This window comes from Crocodylus porosus, unplaced genomic scaffold (assembly GCF_001723895.1).
Source record: "Crocodylus porosus isolate Cpor-Errol unplaced genomic scaffold, CroPor_comp1, whole genome shotgun sequence".
Taxonomy (NCBI): Eukaryota; Metazoa; Chordata; order Crocodylia; family Crocodylidae; genus Crocodylus; species Crocodylus porosus.
In genome coordinates, this window is record NW_017728909.1 from 71,685,431 (window position 1) to 71,698,540 (window position 13,110).

Sequence of the window (13,110 nt, forward strand, 5' to 3'; positions counted from 1 at the left end):
CCCTATTTAAACACTCTGTGAACCTGATTTTTTTCTATTTACCTAGAAAAATTACTTTGGTCACTTCAATATTTCCTGAAAGCAATGGAGAAGAAAAATAAGTAGACCAAAACCATTTTTATATTCACCCTCACCACAAAAGACCCAGATTTTAAACTTCTCATCTTGACAGTTTTATGAATGACTTCAAATTCCTAATTCTAAAAAGGAAAAATATGTTTAATTGGCCAAATAAATAATAAGTACTAAGTACTAATGCATGTTAAAAGATATTTTCCATAGTTTGAATCAAAATTAATCATGCATTCCAATACTGTATTATCTTTAATTGTGTCCAATCTAGTTTCAAAATAAACAACATTAACAATCTGATAATCTACCCTTGAGATGGCCGGTATAATTTGTATTTTGCAGTTCTCATATTTTGGATGAAAAAAGAACTACCAAATGCTATAAATTTATCTCAGGATGATGGTGACAGAATGTTATAGTCTCTTAAATAAAGATTAGTCTTGTAACTTTTCAAAGAAAATGAAATAGCTCATATCTTGTTGAGTTGGAGAGCAAAAATTTAAATTTACAGTCTCTTCAGAAATATTTAACTGAATGGAATTTGTGTATTACATATTGCTGTATTACAAATTTTGCAAACTTTGCTCATGTTGAGCAATTTTTTAACCAATGGGCAGTCCTACTGAAAGCAACTCAACTACTCAAAAATAAGATAGGAAGTGTTAGGTGGCACAATAAATGCGTTTCAGTAAAATCTCATAATAAAGACTTAAGCAAGGACATCACATCCTGGGTAAGATGTTCACCATAGTTCTCTAGATGGAATATCCATTATACATCAGAGTTAAGTATTCAAGAACAGAGGACAACAGAAATGACACCTTAGTATAATCCAAGTCTGAAGGCATAGGGGCATTTCAGTTATTTTGTGTAAATAAGCACAGGCTAACATGAATTTTAAATAAATCTGAGAAGATGATTAACCAGAATTTAGAGAACCACAAATTTACATACATTAAGAGAGTAACCAGACGATAAATTAAGAAACACACCAGATTGGGAAACACAAGCCTCCTTTTACATTATGGTTGGCCACAAAACTGGTACTGTTCAGTCTAATTAGAGGCAGTGTGATCAGGACCCTTCAATACTTTCCCTACAACAGCTTAAAAAGTTCAAATAAAAAATGCTACAAATACTAACATTTAACACACAAATTAAAATCAAAGAGCACCTATACACATGCAGTGAGCTGTGCCAATGCACTGTAGTTACATGTATGGTAATTACCACGCTCCAGCAGACTCCAGTGTCACATGCATCAGAATTCCTGTTCTGAAAAATGGCAGTGGGGGTGCTTTAATTAAAGCCCATTCAATGAGCATGGGGATGCTGATACACGTGACACTCTGGGCACTTTCAGAGTTGCTCTAATTAAAGTGACCCCCCTCCCCTCCCATTCCTAGATCACATCTATAACACCACAAATGATCAATTTAGTTTTACGTTGCCTCAGCTTGATTTAAATCAATAACTTTTTAAATCATAATTTACATTGTTCCATACTAGTAGTGAGGGCCAGGCATTCAGAAAATCATCTCCTGTTCTTGTAAGCCTCACTCTAACAAGTGATAATTATTTTTTTCTAAGTACCAAAGCTACATGGTACACTGGATCATAGCCTAGGTCAAACCCATTGAAAGGTCTAGGACCTACAGAGGTCTGCCCGTGTGCTGGTTCCTTCTCAACCCCACTTTACCTCTAGCTCTCACATACCATGCCTCTGATATTGCTTGTTGATGGGATATCTGACCTGACCAGCAACACCTGGGGCCTTTTCATCTTTTCACAGCATTTCACCTTTAAGGCGATATACTTTGTAGGTTTCTGAGGCACTTGCTGAGGTCTTGGCTGTCACAGCCTCTGCCCCTTTTTCCTCTCTGGCCACACCACCCTTGACCTAGGCCTACTTTTTAAGACCTTTGTCTTCAGGGTTTGGCCTTGACCTTGACCTGATGAAAATCCCCCTTTTCTGGGAGTCTGCCTGCACCTGTTACCAACACTGTGTTCTGTCTCCTCAACCAGAAGAAGATATCATGGCTGTACCCTTGCTCCAAGCACTGGCATCTTATCGACTATGTCATTGTCCAAAGGAGGGATAGACGTGATGTCCTTGTAATCAAAGCAATGTGTGGTGCTGAATGCTGGACTGATCATCAACTCACCATCTCCTCATTAAAGAAAATGATTCAAACCAGATGGCATCCAAAAGGACGAAGTGAACCAAAGTGCCTCAACACTGCAGGGGTGATAAATGACAGCACTAGGCTGTCTTTCGCAAACAATCTGAAAGATCAGCTTCACATTATACCGCTCCATTTTGCCACCTGGAAGCGGATCCGTGAAGCCATACAGTCCACAACCCTTGAGACCCTGGGACCAAGCATCTGCAGACACCAAGACTGGCTTGATGAAAATGACGAGGAGATACAACAGCTGCTGGAAGAGAAACAGCACCTCCAGAGAGCCTACCTCTATGATAAGTCTGCATCAGCACAACACGTCTACAGCTTGATATGGCAGACTATTCAACACAAACTGTGAGGAATGCAGGACACATGGCTGAGGAACAAAGTAGACAAGATCCAGCATTATGCTGACCAAAACGATGCAAAGACTCTCTTTGATGCCATAAAGGCTGTTTACAGTCTATGGATCCTCAAATCCTCCCCTCTGCTGTCTGCTGATGAAACCACGCTGTTAACTGACAAGGCCCAGATCCTCCAGAGATGCGCTGAACACTTCAGCACTGTCCTCAATCGGACCTCCTGCATCAACATGGACGCCATATGCAGGCTGCCTCAAATTGCTGTCAACACCTCGCTTGAAGCTCTACCTACAATCATGGAAGTCCAAAAGGCCATACAACAAATGTCTAGTAGCAAAGCTTCTGGAGCCAAAGCAATTCCAGTAGAGGTCTACAAATCAGGTGGCCAAGGCCTTACGGAGAAACTAACTGAGATCTTCTGCAGTATGTGGTCATGACAGGTAGTCTCCCAAGAATTCAAGGATGCCTCCATCATCCATCTGTGCAAGAGGAAGGGAAATCACCAACTCTGTGACACCCACAGGGGCATCTCCCTTCTCTCAACTGCTGGAAAGATACTCACGAGAGTCCTTCTCAACCAGATGACTGACCATCTAAATGACCTACTGCCTGAGAGTCAATGCGGCTTCAGAAAAGGATGCGGAACCACTGACATGGTGTTTGCAGCATGGCAGCTTCAAGATAAGTGCCTGGAACAGAACTTTGACCTTCTCATATTTGTTGATCTAACCACAGCCTTTGATATGGGGATCAGGTACCATTTTGAAGGGAACATCTTCAACACTCACAGGCTCTGAGGGAGCTCCGAAGTCCAGAAAGCCACTCTTTGTGACTTCCTCTTCGCTGATGACTGTGTGTTATGTGCAGGCTCACAGGCTGACATACAATGATCCATGGATTTACTCTCATCAGCCTGCGAAAACTTCAGACTCACTATTAACATGAAGAAGACTGAAGTGATGTTTCCACCTTCACCTAGCACAACACCCCAGGAACCATAAGTCTCAGTTAAAGACCAACAACCATTGATGGTTGACAAGTTTGTCTATCTAGGAAGCACGCTCTCCCGTGCTGTCCACATTGATGACGAGGTCAATGAGAGATTAGCAGAAGCTAGTGTGGCCTCCAGCAGACTCCATAAGTCAATCTGGGACCACAGTGGCAACAGAATGTCAGAAAAACTGAAGGTTTCCAAAGCCATCATCCTTCCAACCCTCCTTTATGCCTCTGAACCTGGACTATTTACCAGCATCATGAAAAGAAACTAAACCACTTCCACCTATGCTGCCTGTGAAAAATACTAAAGATCAAGTGGCAGGACAAGATTCCAGACACCAAGGTGCTTGGAAGATCAACCCTCCTCAGTATTCACACCCTGCTGAAAGTGGCACAGCTAAGATGGGATGACCACCTCTCAAGAATGCCTGACACTTGCCTGCCAAAGAAAGTCTTCTATGGCAAACTGTCAAATGGAGTATGCTTTCACAGTTCATTAAAGTGGTACAAGGACACCATAAAGGTGTCCCTAAAGAACTTTGGCATTGACCCAGAGTCGTGGGAGGAAATCACTCGCGACTGTCCATCCTGGAGGTCCCAAATCCACAATGGAGCATTGGCCTTTGAACAGCAATGCACGGCAGAAGCAATAAAGAAATGCTAGGTCAGGAAAATGAAAACCTCCTGTATCCAGTCCTCATCGCTCTCCTGCTCCTGCTGCAACAGATTGTTCAAAGCAAAGATTGGACTTATGTCACCTACATACTCACGTGACCTAGCCCCCATCCCTCTTCATTCTCTTCCCTTTCCCTTTTTTCTCCTTTTCCTTCTTTCCCCTTTTCTCTTTTCTCCTTCTCTTTTTCTTTCCCACTTCCTTTTCCCTTTTCTTTCCTCCCCTCCCCTCACTGGATGTAGTTGTCTTCACCTGCAAAGGACGAAACACCTGCACCTCAATAGCCTCTACCCTTCTGCCTTAGTGCTGAGATCCTTGGTGCTCAGTGCAAGAAGAGTACACTAAAGCACCTCTGTCCATAGCCTCTTCTGCCCCAATAACCACAATCCAGTCCTCCAGTGGATTTAACCAAAACGAACACCAGCCTCATGGCTGTAAAACAAAATCCTCTCAACCCTAGGTTAATACTTCCCTGCAGCCTAGGCATTCCCCTTGGCTTCCACTCCACAGCTTTCTGAACTGCCCAGGTACCAGTCAGCCCACTTCCTCTGGTAGTCGAAACAAACAGAGTCTGTCACTTACTGTGCGACTTTTAGGATGGCTGAGACAACATGTCATTGGCTGCAAGATTTTCAATATCAAGGGATTCTGAAGTGTTAATTTTCAATGTAGGAGGGAATACAACAGAGAGAAACAGGTGATGCAAGGAAACAATAAACGCAGGCACAACAGAGTAGTCAATCCAGTAGCAATGTTCAAATATTGTAAAAACTACAGGAGGAAATATGAAGTCAAGAAAGCAATTCATTTTGGAGGTAGAAGGAGAATGTAGGTAAATCTAGAATTCTGAATATGACAAGTTAAGAAGAATTAACCAAACAGAAGAGAGTTTGAGAAATGGTTGAAATCCTTAACCTGACTCTAGGACATTACTTATAACTAGATTTATGCTAACACTGGAGTGATGTTGTGGCACTCATGGTCCAAGAAACACATGAGGGGAATGAGAGCACTGAAGTAGATTATAGTGAGCCATGAAGCCAATATCCATTCAAGTCTTTGGTTCTGAAGTGTCCAGACAGCTTATGCATTTTTGTTCTCAGACTTGCTTTTTGAAGTTGTTTTGTAAATTTCCCTGTAGCACATGAGGTCAGAAAAAGTGTCTGTACAGTGAAAAGTATTCTCCTATAGGTGTTAAGAATGTGACGGTGGGAGGCAACTTGTGACAGTGACCACAAAATGATAGTGTTCAGATCCTAAGGGGAGAAAGGAAGGAGAGCACCAAAGTAAGAACACTGAACTTCTGAAAAGGATATTTAAAAAAAACCCTCAGGGAATGGGTAAGAGGATCCCCCCTGGAAAGCAAGCCGGAGGGTAGGAGGAGTCCCTGAGAGGTGGCTGCACTTTGGGAAGCCCTCTTAAGAGTGTAGAAGCAAGCTATCCTCATGCAACAGAAGGATGGGAAGTGCAACAGAAGACCAGCCTGAGTAGACAGCGATCTTTTCAATGAAATGAAACTCAAAAAGGAATTTTATTAGAAGTGAACATGGGGTCATATTACTGGGGAAGTTTATAAAGTATTTCATGGGCATGCAGAAATGCCCAGGCACAATTTAAGATACACTGGGCAAGGGACATAAAAGGCAATAAAAAAGGATTCTACAAGTATATAAAGAATAAGAGGAAGACCAAAGAAACCACAGGTCCCTTACAGATTTCAAAAAGTAATCTAGTTACAGATGATGATGAGAAGGCTGAAGTATTTAATGCCGTTTTACTTCAGATTTCACAGACAGGGGCAGTTACCAGATGATGAGTGCAGTTAGCAGCAAACAGCCTACAACAATAGAAAAACAGTAAAGATTACTTAAGAGAATTCAGATGCTTTCAAGTTTGCAGGGCTGAAAGGGATATACTGTAGGATACTGAATGAACTAACATCAAGCTGATAGAAAAAAAAGAATCATAAGGGTCTTGATCTGCAGCTAATTCAGTGGAGTTAATATGAGCCAATGGTAAAAAGTACATGCATTTTGAACTTGACCAAGTGAGGAAGTATGCCAAGTGACTACAGTTTGTACAGTGGCATGAAATTCTTCCTATGATTCTAGTTTGGAGCAAAATCATAATAAAGGGAGCATATTTTTTCCTGCAGTGTGCACATACAAACAAATTCTAGGCCAACTTTATTCACTATTCAACAGATTTTCTCTTAAAAAAATGGATAAATTCCAAAACCGCCTTCAAAATATTTTAGTTGAGTGAAGTAGAAAGGCAGGGGGAAAGAAAAATGTACCTAGCACAACAATTAAACCCTTATAATGCCATTTAGTAGATAGCAAGTTAATCTTTTGGCTCGAGTAACACCCATGAGTCAACTCCATTTTTTCACCATGCACCATCTTATCACCATTGAATTCACCTTCTCAGTGAATTTACTGTCTGATTATTCAGCCAGGCTTACATTCCTCCTCTGCTGCTCATCCTCTCCTTTCTCTTACTTTACTGTTTCTCATTTACCTGGGATTTTCCCTATATTTTAATGCATCAGAAAACAAATATTTGCTTATCATCAAACTCAGAATTTTGGAACCAGCCGTTCATAAAATCCTGTCGTAGCATAAAGCATCAGAAGTTGAGCTACTGTTACTAAAACTTTTGAAAGGGAAGGCAGCAGGGTAGCAGCAGACATGAGAAACATCCCATAGAAGGGAAAGATGATGTCAGGTGCAATGATGCCATGGCAACCTCAACTTTCCCTAGCTACAGTTAATCAGAATACCGCATGTCCTGGGACTGGATATAGTCATTTCTCTAAGCACATACAGAAATTCTAGGAATTCACTAATTCTTTTCCACATGATTTCTGGATTCTCTCATGGATTCCAATGAGTGTTGCTACAGGGAACAAGACTGTCTTTGGTTCTTTGAAGGTGAAAGAACAGAGTACCATTTCATTGATCACAGCTCCCCCTGCTGCCTTCCCATTAACACAATGAAGACTCACTGCAGGTCTGGCTGATTTCTGTATGTCAATACTCAACTCAACAGAGAGAGCTGTTCATCAGCAGGTAAGTCCAGGAAATGAGAGCAGACAGAAGCTTGTGTGTTTGGTAGCAGTGCCTCAAAAAGACTTCACACTTTAAAACAATAAGGGAAAAATATATGTTTCTATGAACCTAAGTAAAAAATAAATAAAAATCAACACATGCTCCAAATCATAAAAAAGAAATAAAATCTGTATCTAGCCATCCAGTGGCTGGAATGCTCTGGAGAGCCTTGTAAATCTCCTTCTAATCCTTAACCTCCCTGTTGTCTTCAGATATACTTTTGAGTATACTCTACCTTGCATTCACAAATAATTTATGCCCTATATTTAATCTTTACTATTTAGCAAACTTATTATTTGATTTGCTCATCTTCCAGGAAAATTCTAATTCTGCGATCCGTGTCATCCACAGAAAGTGAACATTTAACAACATCTTCTCATGCTGGTGAGATAGCAGAAGGAGGAATTAGAATCTTAATTACCCTAAATATTTGTATTTATTTATTTGTATACATCTTCAGAATTACTTCCCTCATGTAAATCTTATCACTGGCACTTGAAAAACTGTGAGGCTGCACTCTAATTATAATTACTTTGCATCCAATGTTTTGCCTCTCTTGTAATCTTCTTTCAAACAGTAATTTTTCAAAGACTGTTTTGGGATTTTTTTTCCACTTTACTCCCAGCAGCAGGTGATTCTTAAAAGGTGTTTAATGAGCTAAATCTGTAGTCATACCCAGAATGATAAAGTAAAAATGTAAATAATTTGTGTCTGAAACTTCCAGATGCTCCTTATTATTTTTAAGTCAACTCAAAGCAACAGTGTTTTGGCACTCAAGAGACAATATCAGTCCTCAAAATAGTGGGCTATTATAAATAAATGTCAATTTGTTACAATATGTTAAGTGCTTTTGTTTCTATAGTCTACATAAGTAACACTAATTGCAGTGTTCTGAAATTTAATTGCAAGTTAAAAACCTAAAAACAAAGAAGAAAACATTTAAATAAGTGTGTGTTTTTATTTTTATTTTAGGAATCAAGGAAAAGATCATTAAAAATTAAGGCTGCTGACAAATGTGGGGAGAGGGAAGGGGGGGACCCAATACTTGACTGGAAGAGGAAGTATGTCATTTTGACCTGGCTTGCCCAATGTCTGTATAGATCGCATGCTCCAGCGGGGCTTTTTTGGGGCTTTTATCTAAAAGCTGGTTCAATCAGCTATTGGGAGAGCCAGGTCAAACTGGCATGATGACTCTTTTGGGCATGTGCTACACTTGGTGCGAGGTGTGCACCGAGCTGAAAGTAAAGTGCTGTTTTGTTTTGTTTTGTTTTTCCAGGTCTGTAAGCAGTTTAATGTGTTTTAGTAAGAAATAAGAAAAAGTGAAAATGTATGGCAGTCACCTATAGAAAATTTTCAAAATAGTATTTACTAGAAGTAAAGATTTATAATTTCTACTTTTTCTGAAAACGATCTACAACGTTTAAAACTATAGGAAGAGAGAAACCATTGTTTGTAGTTGGAGGAGCTGGGAGGAGATTTTTAGTATTATTTTACTTAAAACCTTTCTAGAACATAAGGATAGAACCAACTGACAGTTCTGCTACTATTCCCAAGATAGGCGAGATGCACAGATCAAAAATTTAGACCCTCTGACTGGAGATTGAATTAATATTTGAAAGTAAATTATTTGGTCTGAACATACAGTTTTTATGCTTTCCTTGAGGTTTAAAATTGTTTTCACAATGTGATGTGTGGAAGGGGCACGGAGGGGACAGATGCACACCCTCAGATTTCTGCACTGACAGCGGGGTGTGGGGCACAGGACTACAGCCCAGCCAGAGCCAGCACAAGCAACAGTGGGGGCAGGGGTAGAAGTGCAGAGTGGTGTGCCCCCCACTCCCCACCACCATTAAAATGTGCATGTCATTGATGATTGTTTTTATACAGCAGGCTCCAGCCTTTCCAATTTATGCCTTTAATGAGACGTAACAATAAAAAAGTTACTACAACCATGTCATTTTTAAAGATTTACTATGGAAATTAATATTTTGGGTTGCCTTTGACACGGTATTCAAGGTGGGGGTAGGACGATATCAAGGCTAATGAAAATGTCATCAGATGGATCCCATTGGCCTTTTCCCTTGTGGAGCACAGAAATTATAAGAAATACTGGGGTAAAGAGGCATCAAGGCTACTCCAGAAGCTGAGGGGGAAATTCTTTCCCTGGATGTACCACTCACCACCCAGTGCTGTGGATTATATACACACACAGAGCACAGATCTATGGTGACCACATGTCCCAGGTCCCAGGTCAGCTGTCACAGTTTTGGATTTAGGAGGCTGGTCCCAATAACCCAGTGAAAATTAAAACGAGCGTCCCCAGCACAAGCTGTGTAATAGGAAGCCCTAGCAGACAGCAAAATTGCCCTAATAGGTTAGCTTATTTAGTGGAATGATAATTAAAAAGGAGATTGTTAATATCTGTGAAGTAAAGAACAATGGGTCCTTAACGGGCCATTGACTCCTTAGCTGAATAGTAATACCAGTTCTGCCCCATCCTAGCCTCTGCCTTCTGATCTACTCTTCTTGACCAAACGACCCTCCTGAATAAAACTTGGCTGTCACATTTAAAGAAATGGCCTTTACTTATGCCATCTTTCTTCCCATTTTAACACTCCCTATCTAACAATCCAGAGCTGTGGAATTAGGTATGATAATATAAGACTGATACCTTGAGGTGCATGAGATTTTCATAAAAGTAATTCAAATATCCCCCAGTTTGCCACAATCAACATTTATTGCTATCACTGTATTACAATAACATGTAGAGGTACTGATGCATTTATTTCAGGCACTGAACAAAACATGACAAAGAGAGTCACTGCCCTAAAGAGCTTAAATTCTAAGTATTAGAACAGTAATTAGAAATGGCAACCAGATGGGGGAGTACAATACACTGAGATTATTTTGAGCATAATAGACGCTGCCTAGCAAATTGTAGCTATAATGACAGTGATTGGTTTTAACAAGACAGTAAACGGAATGGGTAGTGACTATGTAGATATTTTAAGGGAATTCACTATATAAGGCACAACAAGGGGAAAAGGGCACTGGTGTTTGTCAGAATAAACTCTTTATCTATATTATCCTTAAGATACTACATAAGCAGATGGTAAACATCAAAGGTTTTATTGCTGCCCACATAAATCACATGTACCATTCTGCCATGCTCAATATTCCTAGGTATTCCTTTGAAGGAAAAACGCGTAATAGCTTAGAAAACTTAAATGCCTAAACTCTTGATTTCCTCAGGAACATAAGTCAAATTCACTGACCTGTAATTACTAAACTCCCGCTGCTATTCTTTAAAAAATACTTGTACTACATACGGCATCCACCTTTTCCACTAACTGAGTAATACCTTTTAATCCAACAAATTTCCAAAACAAAAATGATAGTAGTTTTAGCCTCTTATTTAGTTTGCAAGGACTTCTGGGGTGGACTATATCAATTTTGGTGATTTGGGATAACTTTTCCAGTAAATAATGCATGCAATTTTTTTTCTTGAATCTGGAGAAGATTTAGATTTGCAAGATCCATCACAACTGTTTATGCCTCATAAGTCTGATACTGAATGCTCTCTCTCACTTTAAATATCCCTACACAAAGCATTGAAGTTCCACCACTTTCCTCCAAAACTCACTTCTCATATCTAATACTTAGATTGAATAAATTCAACAAAAGGCTTAAATGCAAAGATTGACCAAGCAATGGCTTGCATTAAACATGAAAGAGAACCAAATATAGTTTAGCCAATAAAAATAACAGAATCTCACATTTAAGTTACTACAGCCATAAGACAGTAGAAACCTTTCAAGGAAACTTTTTAATAAAACATTAAGGGTTTATGCCATTTTGCCTGGCTCAAGCTATAATCCCCTAAAAACTCTTTAGGTTAATTATATCTAACTACTGATTACTTTTTTCATTTTATAAGATATTACAGAAGCATTAAACAATATGTAAAGAAAAAACATGGCCAATTTAATGGACCGTTAACATCCTTAAGGCTTTTACAATAATTACATAGATGTACTGTGAACCAGAATTTATGAGGCTAATCACTGCCTAAAGCATACATTTTATATAAGACTTACTTTTAAGGTTATTCTAGGTCATATTATTTTGTTGGAATAGCATTTGTAACATTGTGTTTCACCACTATGCTGCTGCACCAAGATTTTTCTGATTGAAAAAGTCTCACATAAACAAGCTTTATACTCCCACGTACAGGAACTTCTTTCTTATACAGACACAAGGAAAAATAAAAAACGTTATTTGATATTCTGTCATATTTTGGTGTATGTATCATAATTCAAGCATAATTTTAGCAAAAATGGTTTACATATAAATGGTAGGACATGGGTATGGATTAACCTAGATATATAGGACAAAATATGGAATACTGTTGGAATAATATTTGATTTTATTATCCTGAGGCCAAGTGAGGCAACATCATTAAGTCTTTTGTACACAGTTAATAACTTGTTGCAGGAATAAGCCTACTAGCTAGTTACCCAGATAATCCTAGATCAGCTTGGCTGGTCACTAAGTCGTTCAGAGTACTGATAAGACTGGTAACGTATACCAGTGCGGAACAGAAATTGGGGTATGAATGTGGTGTGTGTGTGTGTGTGTGTGTGTGTATGTGCGCGCGCATTAAGCGCTTAATCAATAAATGCAGCATCTTGCCTTATCCTCCCTCATAAGGTCTCGCTCGTGATTTGAGTGATTGGCAATTTGTGTAACACAGATGCATCGAGGCTGCTGGGGTGTGGTAATTACCATGCTCTAGCAGACTCCAGTATCATATGTATCAGTACCCCCACACTGAAAAATGGTGATTGAGGCATTTTAACTAAACTAAGTTTGTCGAATGAGTTTTAATGAAAGTGCCCCCACTGCCATTTTTCACTGCAGGGATGCTGATACATGTGATGCTTTGGGCACTTTAATTAGAGTGACTCTAAGAGCCAGTCTAATGAAAGCGTGCCTCCCCCCATTCCTGCCTCCCACAGCAGGTATATAAACACCCTTAGAGACAAAATGGCAACAGCCTACTTCATCAGATGCTATAAACAGCCATTGTGCATGTCCGAAGTTCATACCTCTCTGAACTCATCAGTCACTAAGGTGCCACCCTGCCCTGCCTTTTGCCTATCTTGAGAGCTCAAGTCAACAGAGAGGAACATACATGCTTCCAACCAGGCTACTGACATTCCCATTACTTTTATTTTCTGGTTGGCTGTCCCTGTTTTGAGACAACTGAGAAAGAAGCTGAGGGCACAGCTGATGGAATTTTTGCCTCTTTATTGTGAAAACTGAAGAATGTTGCTGAGGGCAATATTGTTTCTGGGTCTCTGTGAGGACTGCTGTTGTTTCCAGTCATAAAGGTAGAATATACAATCCCAGCGTTTACAATGCCTCATCTATTCCACTATTAAACAGCTTGTTGTCCTGAAAAGATAAAACCTGAATGATTGCCTCAACTTTCTGAAGGATGCCAGATACTGAAGTCAAGATAACCACCTCATTATTGTAGCCATGCCCATATAATAACCATATAATATACTTGCTGTCATGTATGATACATGAAGCACTGCTTTAAACACAGTTCTGGCAGTAAATTGGCTTTGTCACATTACTATTTAGCACCTTCTAATATTTTTGGGAAGCTTCCTCAGAAGTTAATGATGACGAACTGAGACAGG

At 39.6% G+C, this 13,110-nt stretch overlaps 1 protein-coding gene across 1 annotated transcript in view; it reads right to left on the reverse strand.

The window, feature by feature from the left end:
- FBXL17 (F-box and leucine rich repeat protein 17) overlaps positions 1-13,110 on the reverse strand; it is a gene marked incomplete at its 5' end in the record, with an annotated part of 503,150 nt that overhangs the window by 255,148 nt on the left and 234,892 nt on the right. The gene's annotated exons all lie outside the window — the stretch shown is intronic.